The 24,992-nt window shown below is 42.3% G+C and overlaps 2 long non-coding RNA genes across 2 annotated transcripts in view; one reads left to right on the forward strand and one right to left on the reverse strand.

Annotated features, from left to right (window-relative positions):
• Positions 1 to 1,428: 1,428 nt before the first annotated feature.
• LOC119940877 overlaps positions 1,429 to 24,992 on the reverse strand; it is a 45,504-nt gene continuing 21,940 nt past the window's right edge. Inside the window, exons 2-4 of the long non-coding RNA XR_005455058.1 lie at positions 6,166 to 6,232; positions 2,067 to 2,122; positions 1,429 to 1,638 (exon numbers count right to left, since the gene is read on the reverse strand). This is a non-coding gene — a long non-coding RNA (uncharacterized LOC119940877). The remainder of the gene's footprint in view (positions 1,639 to 2,066; positions 2,123 to 6,165; positions 6,233 to 24,992) is intronic.
• Positions 6,864 to 24,992, forward strand: part of LOC119940879 — a 29,653-nt gene continuing 11,524 nt past the window's right edge. The window contains exon 1 of the long non-coding RNA XR_005455060.1: positions 6,864 to 6,998. This is a non-coding gene — a long non-coding RNA (uncharacterized LOC119940879). The remainder of the gene's footprint in view (positions 6,999 to 24,992) is intronic.

Here is a 24,992-nt window from a genome sequence, read left to right on the forward strand (position 1 = left end):
TCTAACCCAGGTCCTCTGACTCCTAGGCCAGTGTTCTATCCACTAAGCCATACTGCTTCCCACGTTTTTGAGACCCTTCTGAAATCTCATTGCCTCCAAGAGGCCTTCCCTGATTTAATCTGTCATCACCCCACGAGGGTCACCTTAGCATTTCCTGTTGCCTAGTCACTTGGCTACTTGTCCAATTCTCTCCTCCCTCCTCCCCTCCCCTACACTGACCTCCTTCCTCTTTGTACTTGTGTACCTCTCTCTACATTGTGTTGCTTCATGTTACTGTAATGTATTTTCATGTCTGCGTTCTCCCCTACTAGATTGTAAGTTACTTAAGGGCAGACCATGTCCCCACCCTCAAAGCCCCCACTTTCAAAACCTTATTAAGGTCACATCTCCTCCAAGAGGCCTTCCTTGATTAATCCCTCTTTTCCCCAGCAGGCTCTCCCTTCTGCCTCGCCTCTGCTCTTGAATCTTTGACCTTTGGGCATTGGCTATTTACCCCAACCTCAACCTCGCAGCACTTATTCATTCATTCATTCAATCGTATTTATTGAGCGCTTACTGTGTGCAGAGCACTGTACTTAGCGCCTGGAAAGTATAATAATAATGGCTTTTGTTAAGTACTTACTATGTGCCAAGCACTGTTCTAAGCACTGGGGATCATGTTGTCCCTCGGGGGGCTCACAGTCTTCATCCCCATTTTCCAGATGAGGGAATGGAGGCCCAGAAAAGTGAAGTGACTTGCCCAAAGTCACACAGCTGACAATTGGCGGAGCTGGGATTTGAACCCATGACCTCTGACTCCAAAGCCCGGGCTCTTTCCACTGAGCCACGCTGCTTCTGTACAAGTTGCTTCTCTACAAGTCCAAGTTGGCAACATATAGAGACGGTCCCTACCCAGTAGCGGGTTCACAGTCTAGAAAGGGGAGACAGACAACAAAACAAAGCATATTAACAAAATAAAATAAGTAGAATAAATATGTACAAGTAAAATAGAGTAATAAATATGTACAAACATATATACTATAAATTATTTCTATCAATGTCTCTCACCCCCTCTAGACTGTAAGCTCATTGTGGGCAAGGAATGTGTTTATTCTTGTATTGTACTCTCCCAAGCGCTTAGTTCAGTGCTCTGCACACTATACATACTCAATAAATACAACTGAATGAGTGAATGAATAATTAATCAGTAAACAGGGTTTTAGGAAGTAGAGCAGAGATCTTGTCTTCTAACTCTATTGTACTTGCCTAAACAGTATATACTCTGTGCAACCATCAATAGTATTTATTAAGAGCTTAGAACTTTTGCATTTTCCTCTCCAAATCCATCGAGGCAGTTCTACTTTTGCCCCAAAAACCAACCTGTAGTTTGGTATTTCCATCGAGGCGGTTCCAACTTTTGCTCCCCGTTGGGCCGGAGTTACACACCGACTTACTACGAGATGTTTTCATCGGAGGGAATTCCTTGGCATTCCAAGGAAAAGTTATGGAGAAGGTCTAGAAGGAAAGACTCCCTCGGCGACTACCCAGAAGCAGCAGATGGCAGTGTGAGTCCGCCGGAATCCGAGAGCGGCGTTGAGGCAAAATTCGGGCAGGATGAAAAGAAAAATCATTTATTTGGTTCCATATCAGTCTTCTGACCTAATCAGTAAAAAAGTCATTATTCACACCACACTGAGCAATATGCATGGAAATCTTTTACCCATAATAAGAAGCCGTTAATGTTTTCACAGGAAATACAGTCCTGTCTTGTGGCAACGCGGCCGTTTATCAGCACACTTGGTAAAATCACTCATTTGTTCTAATTTGAATGTAAATGACTCTAAGGTTTTACAAATAAGGTGACAGGCTCACATAAATGTAATTGCAGGGTTCATCTCACTCTTTTTATATATCACTCATTAGGTTATGAATTAAATACATCGTATTAAACCAGGGGCATGTCCAATGATGATATTGTAATGGCAAATTACTCCATGCTATTAGAGGTGTATTTTTTATTCATGGACATTAATTTGTCATTAAGCAGCATTAGGTTAGCACTTTTATGGGGAAAAGAGGAGACTTACTGTGGTATCGGGAGGGAAAGGGACTTCCAACTGGTATATGCACGGAGCTCATATCCCTGCAAAGAAACCAGAGAGACGTTTTTCCATAGAGGTTTGCCATGCGTCCGAGTCTGTCATGAAAATTCAAATTCCTCAATTGCGTGACATTAAATGAATTCCTTTCAACATTACATCTCTTAAAGAGGAAGCAAGCCTGGACCGTTACATTTTGCCTTTTCCTTAAACTATTTCTAACTAAGGAATCGGAAGAACATACAGGAGTAAACAAGGTAGAATTAGAGTCTAGCTCATTGCCCACAGTGAGCTTACAGTCTAGAAGGGGAGACAGATCTTGATAAGAATAGACTGTGAGCCCCATGTGGGACAGGGACAGTGTCCAAACTGATCAATTTGTAACTACCCTGACACTTAGAACAATGCATAACACATAGTAAGCGCTTAATAAATGCCTTTATTATTGTTATTAATATAATACCAAACAGTGTACCTCTTAGATTTAAGACAACTCACCAATGGTTCTAAATAGTAGATCTGAAGTTTTCAATCTATTGCGCTTAGTACAGTGCTCTGCACACAGTAAGCGCTCAATAAATACGAGTGAATGAATGAATGAAGTGTACCACACCCTGCTTGTCTTTTATGTTTTATGGTGTTTTAACAGGAGATCGTTACAGATAACTCAGATCATTTTAGGAGTCTTCATCTCTTACCAAGTATTATCAGTATTATTCTTTTAATAACTTAACAGTATACCCTAAATATATACTACGTGCCTAGTAGCTTTTATCATCAAGGAAGACAAGTTGTCCACTGAGCTATTTCGTGTCACATTTGAAATGTGATCATCCCATCATGTATATTTTCTATGTCCCCAATCATAGACACTGTGTCTTATGGGCTCACCCCCGCCGCCCCCCCAGCCACCATCCAACTCGTCTATTCATTCAGGTCTTCCCAACTCCCAGATCGGGCTCTTTCCACTAGACCACACTGCTGCTTTAATCATTTGATCCCTAACCTTCATCTACTGACTTGTGTTGTGCTTTTCATCACTGATCTCCATTATTCTGGGGAAAAAGGGAAAACACAGAATTCAGTCCTTTTTCATAGCACTAGGTGGTATAACCTACAAAATACCTTTATATGTAACTATATCCAAGTAGGGGTAGGTGGAGTTACAACTAGATATTTTGCCTTGGATATTTAATGCCTTGGCTCAGCGATGGAATTTCTAAAGCTGTATACCCTTTTTTTTCCGGTCTTAATTATGCATTCATTAAAAGCTTTTATATTCAACAGAATTAAGTAAATATTTTTTGATCTCTGTAGTGTGCTCCCAGATTGGCACAGCAGGTCTTGATCATCTGAATAAATTGTATTCCCCCAAGGAGTCTATCTTTCCAATAAGGTCATAAAGAAATGCAATTTCTCCTTGTGCGTTTTCTGCTGCTTATAATAGATTATGGAAACAGAAGCACAGTGTAGGCATACTTGGTTATGATCAATTCTAATTTATCTGTCTGTTACTTCTATCCTTCTCCATCTCTTGTGAAATATTCTTTTAAAGTATAAATGAATGATTTGTAAAGGACAGGTCTGATATTGCAGCTCAATCCGAACAACATCTATCTCTGCATCTCAAATCAATCCATGCCAGAGGTTTGCTATTTTCTGCCTCTGAGTTATTTTTTTCGATTTCATTTTTGAAATGTGGTCAGAACACTCTAAGTGTTTTCAGGTTGTTGGTTTTTTTTGGCATGGGAATACAAGGAAGGCATTGTCAACCAGCTTTATGGGGCATGAAGGGATAAGCAGAAAGAGGTAGGTATGAATCAACAGCCAATCAATGATATTTATGGAGCACTTTGTACAGAGCACTGTATTAAACACTTTGGAGAGTACAATACAACAGAGTTGGTAGGTACCTTTCCTGCCTACTAAGGGTGTGATCACACAGGTGATGGGAAAATATGCACAATCAACACTTGTGCTAAATATGTGGTTTAGGGAAGGGTACTTTTTAAAAATTACTGTCTTTTTCTCCAATAGTAATTTGAAGTGTAAGTCTACTATTGTATAAATCCAAGCTATATTGACTTTTGGATAAGCAGAATGGATAGAGCACTGGCCTATAATATGATAATATTATTATCCCAAGATCATCAGGCCCCACATGGGACTTAGAGAGCACTGTAGAATACAGTATAACAGAGTTGGTAGACACGTTTATGGCTCACAACAAGCTTGTGATGAATTACTTTTTTACATTTATCCAACGTAGCTTTACCATATTGTTCTAAAGAACTGTCTGCAATTCTTCAGTGCCCTACTTGCAGTTTGATAATACTTTATAAGCCTATAGAATCTGGTTCCCAAATAACTAATCAATCAGTGATATATATTAACTCATTTGGAGTCATTTCTTTTTTCCTTCCTACGTTAGAATTTATATGCCTGACATGGGTACCAAAATAAATTTCATTTTGAGGGAGGAATTTACCCATTTCCGTGAAGAAAAACTTGATCACTAAAATAAAGACTTGTATTTTAAATAGGCGCAATAAATGAGGGAGCATCCTGTGATACTGAGACTCAAAATAAAAAAAAATGTAAGTGCATTTTATCATTTGAAAGATTTTGGGGGACAAAGAAATGTTTGTCCTAGGAAATTCTTATAGCCAATTCTCCAATCCATCAGTCTTGGTTCCTGTGGGAAAGTATAATTAAAATGTCATATCCCTCTGAAAGAAAAACACATTTCAAATAAGGAAATAATCCAATAACCTTGAAAACAACGAGGTAGCTATTCCTAAGGCTGATTTTAAAATCCACTGCTAACACCTTAGTTCATTTAAGATACCCATTCATTTAGCTGGCCGGAGTGTTTCTTAAGCAGATTTCCTCTAAAACAGATAGAAGAAAATGCTCTTCTGTCCCCTGCTTTGGGGTATAGAGGGTGGCTCACAATCTAAGAACTTTCGATATTGACAGAGCAGAGAAGGCCTGAATTACAAAGACAGCTATCCAAGAGCAATATCTTGCCATGATTAAAAGACACCCCATTCCTGAAACTTGGCAGGCCTGTGGAAATGACCCAGAGAAGAACAATAAGAACCAGAAGAAAAATGAGTCAAGGGTTAGAAAATCCATCCTACACGGAAAAATGGATTGCGTCGGAGCGTGGCTAGTGGATAGAGCACAACCCTGGGAGTCAGAGGTTCTAATCCCGGCTCAGTCACTTGTCTGCTGTACAACCCTGGGCAAGTCACTTCACTTCTCTGGGTCTCGGTTTCCTCATCTGTAAAATGGAGACTTAAGATTGTGAGCCCCATATGGAACAGGGACTACATCCAACCCGATTATCTTGTCTCTACCCCAGAGCTTAGTACAAGACATGACAACTAATTATTGTTAAGTCAGGATTAGAAAAGGAGAAGGTAAGGAGTTATTTTCCTTCCTTAGTTCAATTGTATTTATTGAGCGCTTACTGTGTGCAGAGCACTGTACTAAGTTTGTGGGAGAGTACAATATAAGAATAAACAGACCCATTCGGACAAGAAGGATGATGACAGCTTAGATTTCATTTCCGCCCAAGGGTGAAAAACAAAAGTGGGGAGGTTGCAAGAGTGATGATAATGATGGTGGTGGTATTTGTTTTAGACTGTGAGCCCACTGCTGGGTAGGGACTGTCTCTATATGTTGCCAACTTGTACTTCCCAAGCGCTTAGTACAGTGCTCTGCACACAGTAAGCGCTCAATAAATACGATTGATGATGATGTTATGTGTCAAGCCCTCTTCTAAGCACTGGGGTAGATAGAAGATAATCAGATTGGACACAGTCCCTGTCCCACTGGTGGACAGAATGGTCTGACTGGTTCTTCGAACTGGCCTTCCTCTTAGGCTCTAGGCCATTGTCATTGTGGGTTTACTTGTCAGTATATCTGACAGAAATACTCTCATATATATGTGCAGAGCACTAGGAAGAGCCCAGTACAACCGAGTTGACAGACACATTCCCTGCCCACATGACGCTTAAAGTCTAGAGGACTTTTGAAGCCACAGTAAATCTACCTCATGGATTTGTCAACGCAGACCTACCTTGGTACCCGCAGAGCTAGTATTGGGTGAGACCATCTTCAGAGGAAACTTTCTTCTGGGTCAGCACCTTTATGAAACATACAGAAAATTACTCACTATCCTTGACTGTATCTTTAAAATCAGGCGGTTACTTTTTACATGTGGTCATTATCATTAAGAAAGAGAGCTGAATTGTTGAAACGCACATGGTGAATTGCAAAGTGCCATTGTGTCTGAATTCATTGTCCTAGTGTCCTCTCTCCATTTTTCTTTTCATGCCCTTTTCAAGAAGGTAATGCATCCAGAGTAAGCTATAAGCCCATGGAAAATGGAAAGATTTCACATTTACAGAGGAATATGTCTATAAAATACAAAACAACAATTCAGTTTGGGAGTGAAACTGGAAACTGCTTTCAATTCATTTATCCAAATGTTTACAGATCCCACTTCTCCGGCAGGTGAAACAATGAAAAATATCAAATAAATCTTTAAAGCAGTCTACTTGGGAAAGGGTATAATATCCCATTTTGCCAGTTTGTATTTCACAGTCTTTGTTCATTCAATCCTTTGGCCATTTATTAGATCCGGCATTTATGTTTTCTGAGTGATCCTTTTCGTGTTTTCATTTTGTTCTTTTAGGAATTAAATCGCTTTAATTACTTGGATCTTTACAGATTTGCCGACCCCTTTAACCTCACTCTGCCGGAGAAGGCGGCGATCATGTTTTCAGTGAGACGACTTTCTGAGCTCCTGAGAAATATCTGGAAGAAGTCCTGTGCTTCTCTTATTGCCAGCTTCAGGAGAACCAGAAGAGCAATCAACTGTCATCAGTGAGCGAGGAGCAAATCATGCTGGTAAGGAAGATACTTCATCACACGTAGGGATCTGAAAAATACTCTGTTGTTTGAACCATCTCCTGAACTTTGAGGAGAGCAGAAAGTCCCTGGGCAGTCTGGCTCAGGACAAAATGGAGACAGGGCCGTAACTTTCCAAGCACTTTTCCCGCAAGCTCTCCGAAGGCTTCCTCTCACCGCGATGAGGGTTTCCGAGATGGGCTTTGGCAGAGGCGGGCTAGAATACACGGGGAAGATGGAGCAGGACGGAGTCCGGTTTAAGATAGGGAGGGCCAAAAAATCCCGCTCGCAACAAGGGGGAGAAGGAAGAGGCTGGCAGGAAGCTGACTCCCTGTGGGAGACGCCATCAAGTCACAGATGACCAATGCATCCGCCCTACTTTCCGAGGTCATCCAGAATGCTTAATGCCATGGGTTCATGGGTTCTAATCCCGGCTCCCCAGCGTGTCTTCTGTGTGACCTTGGTCAAGTCACTTAACTTCTCTGAGCCTCAGTTACCGCATGTGTAAAATGGGTATTAAGACTGTGAGCCCCATGTGGGACAACATGATCACCTTGTATCCCTCAGCACTTCGGACAGTGCTTTGCACATAGTAAGCGCTTAACAAATGCCATTATTGTTATTATTAGAATTTCAATTTGGAGGATTTAAGTAATACCAAATTGCCTACACAGTAGAGATTGTTTCACAGTAGAGCTTGGCATTCATCAGTGGATGCTACTCGTTTGAACACACATGACAAACTTGTAATGTCAATCCCCCAGTTTTGTTTAAAAAAAAAGTCATACAGGACCCAAATAAAGATGGAATCTGGTATATTTCCTTTCTCCTGGTCGACTCTCCCATGACTTGGTAAAGTGCTTGAACTAGTCTACGGGACTGGCAGTCTACTGAGAATTTTTGGGGTGGACCACAATTCTCCATTCAGTTGTATTTATTGAGCGCTTACTATGTGCAGAGCTCTGTACTAAGTGCATGGGAGAGGAATAATACATAGCAATATAACAGACACATTCCCTGCCCACAAGAAGCTAGAGTTTACCCCTGGTTTGCCTCCAGTAAAAGTTAGGGGTAAACCCCATAAATAATTACTTTTATGGTAGATAAGCACAAAGCTAGTTTCCTTTACCACTTTCTAATAGTGATGGTATTTGTTCAGCGCTTACTACATGCCGAGCACTGTTCTAAGCACTGGGGTAGATACAAGGTTAACAGATTGTCCCATGTGGGGCTCACAGTCTTCATCCCCATTTTACAGATGTGGTAACTGAGGCCCGGAGAAGTTAAGTGACTTGCCCAAAGTCACACAGCTGACTAGTGATGCACTAGTTTGTAAGCTCCTTGAGGGCAGGGACTGTGTTTACCAGTTGTAATGCTTAGTGAATTACTGTTGAGTCATTCGTATTTATCGGGTGCTTACTGTGTAGAAAGCACTGTACTAAGCGCTTGGGAGAGTACAATGTAACAGACACATTCCCTGTCCACAACGAACTAGTGCTCAATAAATAATATTGATAGATTGATGAGATTTCAGATATTATGGTTAGCCACTTTAACATCAACTTTAGGTGGATTTCTTTAATTTTCTGGGGGTTTTTAATGGTATTTGTTAAGCACTTACTATGCGCTAGCCACTCTAAGCGCTAGTGTAGATAGAAGCTAATCAGGTTGGACACAGTGCCTGTCCCACTTGGGGTTCACAGTCTCAATCCCCATTTTACAGATGAGTGAACTGAGGCCCAGAGAAGGGAAGTGACTTGCCCAAGATCACTCAGCAGACAAGTGGCAGAGCCACGATTAGAACCCAAGTCCTTCTCTGACTGAAATGAGTTGTAGGGACAACACTTTCTGGGACTTTTCATTTCCTTTGGTGGCAAAGTAACCAGATCTTTTTGAATGCAGAATAAGTAGGCAGAACTTTGAGTGACAAAAAAGCTGTCTATTTGACATATTATGTAATTGTGTCCCTAAAAGTTACATAAATGTTCTAGTGGGCTTTAAAAATCTGGTTTCTGCTGCAGGCAGATCTCTTTTTTGATACTTGTTCCTTGAGAAATAATGAAGACTCCCATAAATATTTACCAAATTAGACATTCAGCAGGCAATAAGAAACTGTTTTTCCTTCATCTCCATTAGAAATTCACTCTTGCTCAACCCGGTAGAGAAAAATCAAACCCGACTGCCTCAAGTGTGGTTAAGTTCATGATTTTTGCTAAGGTTATACTAGTAATGCAATATACCAGGGAAGAATCTAATATTCAGTCCGGGGTGAAGATTGGGTATGCCGGAGAATTAGCGTCAGGGTGCTTTATAGAAGTGAAACTTGACAGAAAGGCTGGAGACAGATCTGCAGAATCTCATTAAATTGCTGAGTTGTTCATTACTGAGCACTCTCCCTGTAATAAAGTGCTCATTGACTTTGACAAATCCCCAGCCCGTGTCCTAAAGAAGACCAGTTAAACGAGAGGGGTTGGGGGAAAAGAAAGGAAATTGGCCCAAAGTGGGACAGGTAATAGAAAAACTGATGAGGGATCCTTCGATTTGATTAGCGGGCACTACCTATAACCTCTGTGACATCCCAATAATAAATACGCATCCAGTCACCCACTCTTCTACACGAGCTCTCAGACTAACCGGACCTCTAAATTCAGAAGTGCAAGTCATGGCTTCACGTTGCCGTCTTTAGGCAGAAATGGGATGGCTCTGTTTGTTTGTGCACAGGAAGTGTTTCTTTTAGTCAGAAGGTGAGATTTTGATCCTCGTTTCCAAAAGGGAAACTTTTCCACCTGATTTATTAATCATTTATTGAGCGCTTACCATGTACAGAGCACTGTTCTAAGCACTTGGGAGAGTACAATACAAAAGAATAGGCAGGCACATTCCTTGCCAATAACGACTTTACAGTCTAGCAGAAAAAGGCTCATATTAAAAGCTTCCTAATACGCCCAGGCTACAAATCGGACATTTAGCTTTTTCCTAATGCACGAGATTGCACAGAGCTCTTTCAACTTATCCTCTTTCCCCTCCTCCCTGCTTTTGCCATTTTCCACCTCAAACCTAATACAGTGATCGGAATATAGGAAGTGGATTAATAAATGCCATCTTTATTATTATTATGATGATGTGCTTACCTAGGGAAGGTCTTTTCCTGAAGTCTCCCTCTTCGACTCACTCTTTCCCCCATGTGTAGATATGTGCCTAGAGACATCAGAAGCATTATCTTTAAAAATGAAAGAAAGCTGTTTATATAATAATTTAGGAGATATTTTTGGATAGGTTTGATTCATCTTTTATTCGCTTAGGCATCCTTTGTCAGGTGCTCTCTGAACTCTGATTTTTTTGTGTGCCTTTGTTCTGCGTTTATGGCTTTTCTTGATCTCATTTGAAACTGTGAGCCCTTTGTGGCACTGGAAGTATGTCCAACCTTATAATAATAATAATAATAATGATGGCATTTGTTAAGCGCTTACTATGTGCAAAGCACTGTTCTAAGCGCTGGGGAGGATACAAGGTGATCAGGTTGCCCCACGTGGGGCTCATGGTCTTAATCCCCATTTTAGGTAACTGAGGCACAGAGAAGTTAAGTGACTTGCCCACAGTCACACAGCTGACAAGTGGCAGAGCAGGGATTTGAACCCATGACCTCTGACTCCTAAGCCCGGGCTCTTTCCACTGAGCCACGCTGCTTCTTGTGTCCACCTCAGCATTTAGTGCCTGGCACATAGTAGGTACTTAACAAATAACACAATTATCATTATTGCTATTATTATCTACTTATATCCAGTGCTTAGAACAGTGCTTTGCACACAGTAAGCACTTAATAAATGCCATTATTATTATTATAGCATATATTGAGTGCCCACTTGGTAGGGTGCTCTGTACTAGGCACCTGGAAAGTACAGAATAAAGCCTAGCCCAAGTAAAAGAGAAGAAATACCGAATCATCATAGTTGAGGAAACTGAGGCCCAGAAAAGGGAGGTGATTTGCCTAAGGTCACACAGCAGACAACTGGTAGAGGTGGGATTAGAACCCAGGTCCTTCTGACTCCGAGGCCCATGTTCCATCTCTTAGGCCACACTACTTGAGTGTTTGGAGTCTTTTGACATTTAGATGATTTATAGAAGTTCCCCTCAATTTCTATTTCTCCAAATCATCTGTTAGATATGCAAGCAGGTCAGCTAGGCTAAAGGTTTGTTGTTTTTTTGGGACATAGTCCCATTCCAATCCGTGACTAGCTTGTCCTGTTTATTTCAATAGCCTATATGCTACACCCAATAATTCTCAATGATATTGTAACACTTTACCAGTTTACCAGATGGGCAACGATGATCGGAATAAGGGAAGCAGGATTTCAGTTAATATGGGCTCCTTGATCTCATCTAGTTGGCAAATTGGCATTGTGATGCCAATTTGTACTTCCCAAGAGCTTAGTACAGTGCTCTGCACATAGTAAGCGCTCAATAAATACGATTGATTGATTGATTGATCTAGTGTTGTTTTCTGTTCAAAGCAGATTTAAAACAGCAAGGTGATTCATGACATCTGATGCTTTTATATTCCATGCCTCTCATTTTTATTTTGATTCGTATTTATTTCTGGTCCTTTTTGCTTTGCGGCAGGAGGTGGAGTGTTAGCATTAAAGCAATGATTAGAGTGGATACAGCATAGGCCTGGGAATCAAAGGACCTGGGTTCTAATCTCTGGCTCTGCCACTTGTTTGCTGTGTGACCTTGGGCAAGTCATTTTGTTTTTCTGTGCCTCAATTCCCTCGTCTGTAAAATGGGGATTCAGATTGTGAGCCCCACGTGGGACAGGAACTGTGTCCAACCTGATTACCACAAATAGAAATTAGAGAGTTCAGGATTTCTATTTGTGCCTTAATGACTGCCATTTAATGATGTTACCTCATGGTTTATCCAGAACATTTTTTAATGGTATTTGTTAAACACTTACTATGTGCCAGGCACTGTAGTAAGCGCTGGGGTAGATTCAAGCTAATCAGGTTGAACAATCCCTGTCCCATATCGGGCTCACAATCCTAATCCCCATTTTACAGAGGAGGGAACTGAGGCACAGAGAAGTTAAGGGACTTACCCAAGGTCACACAGCGGATGTGTGACCATGGGCAAGTGACTTCACTTCTCTGTGCCTCAGTTCCCTCATCTGTAAAATGTGATAAATGAGAATGTAAATTTAGAAGGGCATAGACTAGGAGAATTACGAAAATGTCTATTCTTTTCCATATTTCACCAAGATAGACTTCAATCAGTCAGTGGTATTTTTTTTTTTTGCATTTACCGTGTGCAGAGCACTGTGTTGAGCACTTGGGAGAGTACAATAGGAGTTGGATCCAGTCCTCTAAATCCACCTACAGAGAAACCTAATTGCTAAAACAATACAACTGCAACCAAATCAGTCAGTGGTATTTGTTGAGAGGTTAGTGTGTGCAAAGCAGTTAAGATATAGGAGAGCATATTACAGACTTGCTCCCTGCTCAGTGTAAGCTAAAGAGAAAGGTGAATCAGTTAACAATATCGAATATCTGTTCACTGTTTGCAGAGCATTAAGAACATCTGAGTGGTATGAGTTTCGGCAAGGAACCGGAAAAGAGAGGGAAGAGTCAAGACTTGCCTTCTAGGAGGTTATTCTGCTAGAAAGGGTGCCTGGGAAGTCACAATTAAATGCTTAAGGACAAAAATTACAGAAAGATAAAAGCCTAAACACAGCCAACAGCTGCACAAAACCAGATACATAGCACGAAGTAATTAGGGAATGGAAAGATGTGCAGATGGCGTGGGGGTAATGGGAGAGATTGGAGCCAGGTGGGACTAGTTGAAAGTCTGCATTTAAGGGAGGACTCTTGACCAGAGGTTTTAAGAAGTGCTGGGACATGGGTTAGAACAGAGGAGGCTAGAAGATATTTCAGGCAGAGGAAAATAAAGAGCAATTGGAGCAAGGTAGGAGAGACAAACACGTTGATATTCACCCCACCCTCAAACCCACAGCACTCAGATACATATCTTTAAATTATATCAATCAATGGTATTTAGTGAGTTCTTAATGTGTGTGGAGCACTGTACTAAGTATGTGGGAGAGTGCAATAAAACAGAGTTGGTAGGCATTTTCCCTGCCCACAATGAGCAGTCTAGGGGATATGAATTGTGAGCCCACTGTTGGGTAGGGACCGTCTCTATATGTTGCCAACTTGTACTTCCCAAGTGCTTAGTACAGTGCTCTGCACACAGTAAGTGCTCAATAAATACGATTGATGATGATGATGAATTATAAATTGTACTCTCCCAAGTGCTTAGTACAGCGCTTTGTGCACAGTAAGTGCTCAATAAATGATTGAATGATTTATTTATATTAATATCTATCTCCTCTTCTAGACTATGCTCTCCTTCTGGGCAGGGAACCTGTCTGCCAACTCTGCTGTATTGTACTCTCCCAAGTGCTTAGTAAAGCGTTCTGCACATTAGTAAATGCCATTGATTGATTGATGTTGGGGGATGGAATTAGGTGTGTTTGGAGCAGAAGGCGTGTGCTGTGGGGGAAGAAGAAATGAGTCTGGCTGGGTCAGAGAGAGGCTAGTTGGTGGCAACCTATTAGTTCAGAGCTCTCTTCACAGGGGAGCAGCATGGCCTAGTGGCTAGTGGCCCCCATCTTACCTCCTTCCCTTCCCCACAGCACCTGTATATATGTATATATGTTTGTACATATTTATTACTCTATTTATTTTACTTGTACATATCTATTCTATTTTATTTTGTTAGTATGTTTGGCTTTGTTCTCTGTCTCCCCCTTTTAGACTGTGAGCCCATGGTTGGGTAGGGACTGTCTCTATATGTTGCCAATTTGTACTTCCCAAGCGCTTAGTACAGTGCTCTGCACATAGTAAGCGCTCAATAAATATGATTGATGATGATGATGATAGAGCCCAGGCCTGGGAATCAGAAGGACCTGGTTTCTAATTCTGGCTCTGCTACTCATCTGCTGTGTGACTTTAGGCAAGTCACTTCACATCTCTGTGCCTGTTATTGTTTTGTTCTGATGACTTGACACCTGTCCACTTGTTTTGTTGTCTGTCTCCCCCTTCTAGACTGTGAGCCCATTGTTGGGTAGGAACTGTCTCTATATGTTGCCAACTTGTATTTCCCAAGTGCTTAGTACAGTGCTCTGCACACAGTAAGTGCTCAATAAATACGATTAAATGAATGAATGTTATCTCATCTGGAAAATGGGGGTTAAGACTGTGAGCCCTATGGCACAGGGACCGTGTCCAACTCAATTACCTCATATCCACCCTAGGGCTGAAAATTGAACCTGGTACATAGTAAGTGCTTAACAAATACTGCCCCTCTCCACAACAACTCCCCCTGAAAAAAGGGTGCTTAGTTCATTGTTCTGCCCACATGAAGCTTGGAGGAGTGGATTGAACACGGGCATTGGAGTCAGAAGGTCTTGGGTTCTAATCCCATACCTGTCACTTGTCTGCTGTCTGGCCTTGGCCAAGTCACTTCACTTCTCTGAGCCTCAGTTACTTCATCTGGAAAATGGCCATTGAGACAGGGAGCCCCATATGGGACAGGGACCGTGTCCAACCTGATTTTCTTGTATCCACCCGAGCGCTTAGTACAGTGTGTGCCACATGGTAAACACTTAACAAATACTACAATCATTATTATTAGGAAGCTCTTAGTACACAGGAAATGCTTAATACAGTGCTGTCCTTCCAGGAATCGCTCAGTAAGTTCTATCAATTGACAATGGCATAGGAGGTGGTTGAGGGAGCAGAGCCAAAGAAAATAACTTTCACCTAGGTCTTTTTATTCATTCACTCAATCAATCGTATTTATTGAGCTGTGTGATTTTGGGCAAGTCATTTCACTGTGCCTCAGTTGCCTCATCTGTAAAATGGGTATTAAGACTGTGAGACCCCGTGGGACAACCTGATCAATCAATCAATCAATCGTATTGAGCGCTTACTGTGTGCAGAGCACTGTACTAAATGCTTGGGAAGTACAAGTTGGCAACATATAGAGACAGTCCCTACCCAACAGTGGGCTCACAGTCTAAAAGATCACCTTGTAACTTCCCCAGTGCTTAGAACAGTGCTTTCCACATAGTAAGTGCTTAATAAATGCCATTATTATTATTATTGTTGAGCACTTACTGTGTGCAGAGCACTGTACTAAGCGCTTGGGAAGTACAAGTTGGCAGCATATAGTGATCGTCCCTACCCAACAACGGGCTCACGGTCTTTTGAAGGAGTTCTGACCCTGAAAGTTTCGAAGCTCTTCCCTGAAAGTCTAATTGCATCAGGGATTGACCTTTGGCAAGCAGGTGGCCAATCCCTAGATGTCACTTGGAATTTGGAGTGCCTGGATCTATGGTTATTGCTCTTCAAAACTCGTCATTCCTTTGCCTGTTGCCCCTTGTCACTAAAAGCAGGAGCGGCTGTAATTGGAGTTACTCTTACCTCATCAAGGGTAGGAAGAATGAATAGGCTTGTAACAGAGGAGACCCTTCTTGCAAAACACAAAAGATGGCCCCTGAAGACTATGGGCTGTTGAAGATCAGAAGAGCCCATAAATTCCTCCTCTCGCTAGCCTAATCCGCTAAAGCATTATTTGGATGGCATTCGTTAAGCGCTTACTATGTGCTAGGCACTTTAATAATAATACTAATAATAATGATAATATGCTTACAGTCTAGAGGGGGAGATGGACGTTAAAATAAATAAATAAATTATGGATATGTACCGAAGTGTTGTGGAGTGAATAAAGGGAGAAAATCAGGATGACAGAAGGGAGTGAGAGAAGAGGAAATAAGGGGTTTTTCAGGGAAGGCCTCTTAGAGGAGATGTGGCTCAGTGCAAAAAGCCCAGGCTTTGGGGTCAGAGGTCATGGGTTCAAATCCCGGCTCTGCTACTTGCCAGCTGTGTGGCTTTGGGCAAGCCGCTTAACTTCTCTGGGCCTCAGTTACCTCTTCTGTAAAATGGGGGTTAAAACTGTGAGCCCCCCGTGGGACAACCCTATCACCTTGTAATCTCCTCAGCGCTTAGAACAGTGCTTTGCACTTAGCGCTTAACAAATGCCATTATTATTATTATTAAGACACATCTTTAACTTATCTTTATGTTTGTCAGTCCCTCTAGGCTGTAAGATATTTGGGGACCAGGAGAGTGTCTGCCAACTCTATTTTGTTGTAGCCTCCCATGCTCTTAGTTCAGGCTCTGCACACAGTAAGCGCTCAATAAATTTGATTGAATGAATGAATGTTTGAATGTAGCGGAGTTGGGATTAGAACCCATGACCTCTGACTCCCAAGCCCGTGCTCTTTCCACTGAGCCACGCTGCTTCTCCGAGCCGGTATCATACTCCAAGTGTCTAGTACAGTGCTCTGCACACAGTAAGTGCCCAGTAAAGACCATTGGTGGTGATGATTTTTTTAAAGCACTTACAGTGTTCATTTATTCAGTCGCATTTGAGTGCTTCATTGTGTGCAGAGCACTGTACTGAGCACTTGGAAGAGTACAAGGTAATAATAAACAGACACATTCCCTGCCCACCGATGAGGTAGATATAAGATAATCAGGTTGGACACAAAAGGGGGCTCACAGTCTAAGTAATATAGCCTAAATTGTTGAGCTACCTCGAGGCTCTGCATTCGGTCTTCTGGTTCAAAACAGGGATCAGAGTCAAAATGTCTCTGTTCAGTTCATTATTGCTGACGAGGCTATCGCCCCAGCAACACCCTTATCTGGGCTTAAAGGAAAATCAGGTAATAATAGGAGTGATGAATGGTGCTCTAAGGTTTAAATGTTTTAGGAGCATCTCCCTTATTAACACTTTAAGATAAGTGAGCATAACATCATTAATTTTGATTAATTCATTGGGCCTTAATGTCGCTGTAATTTGTAATTTTGCATGAATTACAATGTAATTTGACAATAATTACACCAAATTGACTATGTCAGCCAATCATAATGGAAAATTACTCACTACTGAAAAATCAGACAAGAAACCATCCAACTAGCTGGGAAGCAACTTATTCAGAGCTCAGCAGAAAGTGGCTAATTCCAAGCCCCTTTCTGGCTATCCGCCTTTCTCTCAGCCTGGAGGGGGAAAGGAGAACAAAGTTAATTGATTTTCCTCTTCATTGTGTACATGACTATAGCTTCTCCAAGGACTCTGTCATTAGAGAAGCATCCTTGGCCTAGTGGAAAGAGCATGGCCCTGACAGTCAGAGGACCTGGGTTCTAATCCTGCCTCCGCCACCTGCCTGTTCTGTGACTTTGGGCTATTCACTTCTCTGTCCTTGGGTTCCTCGTCTAAAATGGGGATTCAATACTTGTTCTTTTTCCCACTTAGACTATGAACCCCATGTGGGATAGTTACTCTATGTAACCTAATTATCCTGTACCTACTCCAGCGCTTAGTATAGTGTTTTGCACATAGTAAGCACTTAACAAATATCACAGTTATTTAGACTTTAGGGAAATCCCCAAGTGCTTAGTCTGGAGCTCTGTGAAAAGTGAGCACTCAATAAATAACAATAAGAATAGTAAATGTGGTATTCGTTGAGTGCTTCCTATGTTCCAGGCGCTGTTCTAACTGCTGGTGTAGATACAAGATAGAAGGGTCGGACACAGTCCCTGACCCACAATAGGGCTCACGGTCTTAATCCCCATTTTACAGATGAGGAAACCGAGGCCCAGAGAAGTGAAGCGACTTGCCCAAAGTCACACAGCAGACAAGTGGTTGATCTGGGATTAGAACTCCAGGCATATAGGTGTGGCTGACGGCACACGGATTGCGTTGCCCATGAAGTTGGATCCTTGTTGCCCTAGTGGGTTTCTGTCTTACAGTTTCTGTCTCTGGTTTCCAGCCTGCTTCTTGGTATCCCAATTTTTGTGAAGCCTTTGCCCCTTTTCCGTTTGCTACCCACCAGATTGGTTTCTCTACTACAATGTTTGCAAAAATCCCCTCGTTCGCAGTGTTTGAGACTTTGCTACTTTTTTATTGTGTTTGTTAAACGTTTACTATTTGGCAGGCTCTGTACGAAGCGCTGGGGTAGATACAAGCTAATCGGGCACGGTCCGGGTCCCACGTGGGGATCACGGTTTCAATCCCTGTTTTGCAGATGAGGGAACCGAGGCACAGAGCAGCAAAGTGACTTGCCCCAGCAGACAAGTGGTGGAGCTGGGATTAGAAACCCAAGTCCTCTGACTCTCAGGCCTGGGCTCTTTCCACTAGGCCATGCTGCCTCTCTTTGTGAAGTCTTTGCTCAAGGAGAAGACCCCCTCCCCTAATTGCTGAGTTTGCAATAATCCACTGCCACGTGCAGCGTTGGAGATTGTGCTTCACTATAATAATTATGGCATTTACGTGCTTACTCTGTATGAGGCACTGTACTAAGCGCTGGGGTGGAGACAAGCCTATTGGGTTGGGCACGGTCCCTGTCCCACGTGGGGCTCATAGTCTCGATCCCCATTTTACAGATCAAATAACTGAGGCGCAGGGAAGTGAAGTGACTTGTGTAAGGTTACACAGCAGACAAGTGGCAGAGCCGGGATTGGAACCCATGGCCTTTTGACTCCTAGGCCTGTGTTGTGTCCACTAAGCTGCTTCTCTAGTTGTGTGTTAGGTTTATCAGGGATGTTCTGGTATGTTTCCTCAGTTTTCTTTATACTTATTGTCAGTCCTAAGGGCTGTGCTGAATCTAGAGTTATTTATCATCAATCAGTGGTGTTTAGGGAGAGCTTACTGTGCGCAGAGCACTGTACTAAGCTCTTGGGAGAGTATGAAACAACAGAGTTGGCTTACATGTTAGTAGACATGTTCTCTGACCACAGTGATGTCTACAGTTATCTGCCATCCTCCTTGTATATGTGGCTTAAGAACAGAGTTCTTTTTTGGACATGTTAAGTTTGAGGCATTGGCAGGACATCCAAGTAGAGATGTCCTAAAGGCAAGAGGAAGTGAGAGAATGCAGAGAGCTTGGAGCTGGAGAGGTTGATGTGGGAGTCACTGATGTAAAAAGGTAGTTGAAGTTGAAGGTAACATCTCCTCCAAGAAGCCTTCCCCGATTAAACCCTTTTCCTCGACTCACTCTCCCTTCTGTGTCATCTATACACTTGGATCTGTGACCTTTGGACGTTTGATATTCACCCCACAGCACTTATGTACATATTATAAAGTTATATATTAATATTAATGCCTGTCTTCCTCTCTAGACTGTTACCTAATTATGGGCAGGTAATGTTTCTGCTAATTCTGTTGTATTCTCCAAAGCGCTTTGTGCAGTGCTCTGCACACAGCATTCAATAAATACCATCGACTGGTTGATCGACTGAGTGGATGAGCTCCTCAAGGGAGTGGGTATAAATGGAGACTAGAAGGGGGGACTCCTTTCTTTTTGAAGAGGGTGATTATAGTGGCATCTTTGAAGTCTCATATTTTCTGTGTTGGGTCTGTTGAGGAAAAACTTTTGGAAACATTGGAGGAGTCGATTCCTACCTTGTTTTTGAATGTCTATAGGGATAATGATGATAATGGTGATAATGATAGCATTTATTAAGTGCTTACTATGTGCAAAGCACTGTTCTAAGCGCTGGGGAGGTTACAAGGTGATCAGGTTGTCCCACGGGGGGCTCTCAGTCTTAATCCCCATTTTACAGATGAGGTACCTGAGGCGCAGAGAAGTAAAGTGACTTGCCCAAAGTCACACAGCTGACAAGTGGTGGAGTTGGTATTTCAATCAGTCAATCAATCGTATTTATTGAGCGCTTACTGCGTGCAGAGCACTGTACTAAGCACTTGGGAAGTACAAGTTGGCAACATATAGAGACAGTCTGTACCCAACAGTGGGCTCACAGTCTAAAAGGGGGAGACAGAGAACAAAACCAACCTCAACATAATTTATATTTCCAGTGCATTGATGTGTGTTTGGGTTGAACACTCACAGTGTTTTCAGATAATATTCGCCCCAGCTGTAATCAGAGAACAGTTGTGCCACTGAGCCCGTGCATGATTCAAGGCAGTGGCTTGTGCATGTTCTCCCTTTTTTCATTTTTCATCCTATACCATTGAACGTTCATTCCAACTCATGTGCTGACGGGTAAAAAGCTAAGTGGCCCTCACTCTGCATATGGTGAATTTGCAACCTTACCAAACTGACCGAAAGCCTTTTAAATCAGATCCCCTTTTCCATTTGAATCCTTTGTTCCTCTCACAGGCCCATCTGAGCCCAAACGAGCATATTCACTGTGGTAAATTAGCTACCTTTTTTGTTGGACAGCTTTGAACTGAACGATACCACCCTGTAATGCTATGGGATTGGCTAGTTGGTGAGGAATATTGTCTAAGAACTCAGAAATAACTGAAAAGAGAGGCGCTTAACTAGGTTTCGTTAGTCGGACAATTGCCAAAAGGCATAAAGCTGGGCAAGAGGGCTCAAAATACACAGTATCGTTGACTTTGGATGCTAAGTTTTGTTTCCCTCATGCTAGACTTTGACCTCTAGACTGTAAGTTCATCATGGGCAGGGAATGTGTCTGTTATATTGTACTCTCTCAGGTGCTTGGTTCGGTCTCTGCACCCAGTAAGCATTCAATAAATACGATGATCGATTGATTGTAAGACTTTGAACCTTAAGTTAGAGGAACGTGGCGCCAGCTGACACAAGTGGTAGATTCACTCTCTTGTTTCTGCTTTTTAATCCCATCTGTATTTTCCGCTGGGCTGAGAGAAAAAAGACCTTTTAATGTGACGTGATTAGAGATCCTTTAAGATTTCACACGAGGGGATAGCATTGAAATAAATATACACTGGGGTGGGGAAAACATTTCCGGGTTATCACTATTTTAATGTTTTTTTCTTTGTTCTTCAGTAACCCGGTAGCCCCACTAAGCAGGGTGTGCTAATCAAACAGCCCAGAGAGGGTAGACCATCGGAAAGGCTTTCTAGTCATTTTGTGCTTTCCAAGAGTGGGATTTGTTAAAATTATGCTGAATGCCCACTTAAATCCTCCGCCGATAACCCTACCTGTGTTTCCTAACTCTGCACTGTCAGAACTCATAATAAAGCAAACATTCTTTCAGTGGTGTTCACAGGGAAAGGCACTGCTTCCCCCTCCCAGCTCTCCCCCTCCCGTCCCCTTGCAAATTTAAGAGTAATTTCAGATTTTAAATGAAAAGGAGAAGCCCGACTGTTCATTTGCACCAATCATGCCTTCTTTTCATCTGCTCTGATTAGGCCTGGTGCGGTTTCATCAAACTACTCCATCACTGAACTGTCACTCCAGCCGTCTGTTGATTGAAAACAATCAGGGCTCTGGTGGCACAATTATTCTGACCCTGTAACTAGAGGCTGCTGGGATAATGAAAGGTTGATTATGATAGTTTGTGCCTCTTTCAGTTTGCCAAGAAGGTTAATTTGGGCATCAGACGGATGTTTAATGGGCGTTTGCCGGCCTCAGTGAGGTAAATGAGAACGTGCAGTCTGTGATATTGCACGGATCTAGTTGGGCTGTCAATCATTGTCATTTGGAGTTTGTGCCTCACACTCTGGAAATAACGCTTTATTTTTTTTTTTTTCCTTGGGATTTAATTTATTCTGTGCCCCGAGGAAGTTCGTTCACTCGGTGACCTTCACGGCAGCCTCTCTGCCTTTTTATTTTTAGTTTATTTTTTCTTTACTCCTGCAAATGGCGCTCAAAGGCACAAAACATCTAGAACATGTCTCTTCCATTTTTGCCTAAAACAGGGTACTTAAAAAAATCCAGCTACTGGAGTAGAGGAAATTTTATAATTCCAATTGGGCAGGAAATAGTGTACAAATGACAATGATACAGTACACCTGCAGGTTTGCTAATGTGGCTACCACATTCATTAAGCTCCCAGCTAGTAAAGTCCCTTCAAAATTAGAACCCAGACAAGTGATATATTGTTTTTCTCACTGCACTCTGCTCATGGTTTTGTAGTAATTTTAAGAATAATGCATTTTGTAAATCATTCAGTGAATATCGAAACCCCCTCTCTTCCCCTTCTTTTCTTTTTTATGGAGCCAGAATGGGGTTGGAAGGTAGCTATTTCATTGCAGATTCAGAAAAAAGAATTACCATTTACAACGTTCAGGTTGTGGGAATCATAAGCATAATTTTGCAGCTGTTTGATTTCAGAGAAATGCAAATAATAAGGTTGATTTTTAGAACGCAGCCCATCTCGATCCCATATTCTCCGCGTGCTTGTGTCTGGGGCGAGAGCTAGAGGATGAAAAAGAAAGAGGTGGTTTTGTAATTCCTTGTTCTTCAGGGTGTCTCAGAATAAAACCCCCATATTTCCTGAAGTCCCTCAGGGAGTGAATAAGATTGGGATAGAGGCAAAGGGTTGGAGGAGACAATGCCATCTTTTTTCTTTTTTTTTAATGGTATTTGTTAAGCACTTACTACGTGCCAGGTACTATTCTAAGCACTGGGGAAGAAGCAGAGTAATCAGGTTGGACACAGTCCATGTCCCACATGGGGCTTACAGGCTTCAACCTTATTTTACAGATGAGGGAACTGAAACCCAGAGAAGTGAAGCGACTCGCCCAAGGTCACACAGCAGAAAAGAGGCGGCCCCGCAGTAGAACCCAGGTCTTTCTGACTCCCGGGCTCTATCCACTAGACCACACTGCTTCTCGATGTCCCAGTGGGTTTCTTTGATGATTTTCTTTAAGGCTTCTGCTGTAACTGGCCACCATACCCAGCAAAACTTGTTTTTTAATGAATTTAATCATTCAGTTTCTACCCAGAAGAGCTTATTCCACTCATGGTGCAGTTCTCCCTGCCTGAGCCAGAATGCGCCGTGGGGGAATTCATGAATTCCATAGGTCACGATGCTTTTTTAACACAGTTCAAATATACGTGAGCATAACGGACTCAAGGAAATAATAATTATGGTATTTGTTAAGCGCTTACTATGTGCCAGTCACCGTTCTAAGCACTGGGGTAAATAGAAATCAAGACATCCCTAAACCATGGAAGAATTCCAACTCTCTAAACTGCCTCATGGCTATTTTCATAACACGGGCAGTTGGGTGTTAGGAATTTCTCACGGTGCTTTATTCTGCCTTGTTTATATTTGTGATTATGCAGTGGGAGGAGGGAAGGTAATTTGAGGAGAAATGGATCAGTCAAAATGGCTTTTTTTTTGCATTTAGAAAAATGGTTCGACTTTTAACTTTAATATAAATTTGCCCAGTCCATGACAGTGAATGATGTAGTTGAATAGATTTACTGACTCTATTCATTGCAAGAATTTGCAAAGTAACAAGAGCTAAACAAACACATGGAAATCGGATGTTCTATTAAAAGAAGTATGGCTTATTCTTTCAGGGATTTATTTGCTGTTCAGAAAGGCTTCTATCCAGCTTATTCGTCATCTTGCCGGATTGAAAGTGATTTTGAACCCATAATTTCCAAACAGCTCTTTATTCAGGATAGATGGTGTTTAGTGAGCATTGAGCGGGTCTAATAGATTCTGAGAGAAAGTGTTATGGGGGTAGAGGGACTGTTGTCATCCATACTCCAATCACACACCAATAAAGGACTGGGTTGGCTCACCCATCTGATTTTAATCCCAGGCTCATTATCAGATTACTTACCGAGCCCACTCTGGATAAAACGAATTGTTTGTCTCTGTGGCTGTGGGTATTGGCTCGGTTGAAAAGACGGATGGAGCAGAGCAGTCTTTTTCATTCATAGTAATAATAATAATATTTGTTAAGTGCTTACTATGTGTCGGGAACTGTTCTAAGTGCTGGGGTAGATACAAGCAACTCAGGTTGGACACAGTCCCTGCCCCACATGAGGCTCACAGCCTTAATCCCCATTTTCCAGATGAGGTAGTTGAGGCCCAGAAAAGGGAAGTGACTTGCCCAAGGTAACACAGCAGACAAGTGGCGGAGCTGGGATTAGAACCTGGGTCCTTTGACTTCCATCCCTGGGCTCAATCCACTCGGCCATGCTGCTTCTATTGTTAACTTGACATAAGGGAGGACCCATCTCAAATATAGTGTTCTACACATAGTAAGTGCTCAATAAATACCATTGATGCGGATATTAGAACTACGTTAATAGCTTCTTCTTAAAACCCAGCCTCAGGGGCAATTTCACCTTAGGTGGAGTCCTTGGGGAAGAAGATACGGATGTTTTGGAACCTCGCTCTAGAAGGAAAATTTGTTGTGGGCAAGAAACCTGTTTATCGTTATACTGTACTCTACCGAGTGTTTAGTACAGTGCTCTGCACACAGTAACTGCTCAATAAATACAATTAAATAAACTTCCGTGCCTGGACTCGGGCCTGGGCAGTGTAGGGAGCAAGGCTGGGCTCAGGCCTGGACAGAGTCAGTCAGTCCATCGTATTTATTGAGTGCTTACTGTGTGAGACTGTGAGCCCACTGTTGGGTAGGGACTGTCTCTATATGTTGCCAACTTGTACTTCCCAAGCGCTTAGTACAGTGCTCTGCACACAGTAAGCGCTCAATAAATATGATTGATTGATTGCAGAATAATAATAATAATGGCATTTGTTAAGCACTTACTTTGTGCAAAGCACTGTTCTAAGCGCCGAGGAGGATACAAGATGATCAGGTTGTCCCACGGGGGGCTCACAGTCTTCATCCCCATTTTACAGATAAGGGAACTGAAGCACAGAGAAGTTAAGTGACTTGCCCAAAGTCACACAGCTGACATGTGGTGGAGTTGGGATTAGAACCCATGTCCTCAGACTCCCAAGCCCAGACTCTCTCCACTGAGCCACACTGCTTCCCTAACACTACTGACCACTTGGGAGAGCACACTAGAACAATATAAGGCAAATTCCCTGCCCACAGAGGGGGAAGTCTAGAGGGACAGGCATTAATATCAATAACTACAATTATGGATATAGACATGAGTTCTGTGGGACTGGGAGGGAGGATGAATAACGGGAGCAAGTCAGGGGGACG

The sequence above is a fragment of the Tachyglossus aculeatus genome, chromosome 19 (assembly GCF_015852505.1).
Source record: "Tachyglossus aculeatus isolate mTacAcu1 chromosome 19, mTacAcu1.pri, whole genome shotgun sequence".
Lineage (NCBI taxonomy): Eukaryota > Metazoa > Chordata > Mammalia > Monotremata > Tachyglossidae > Tachyglossus > Tachyglossus aculeatus.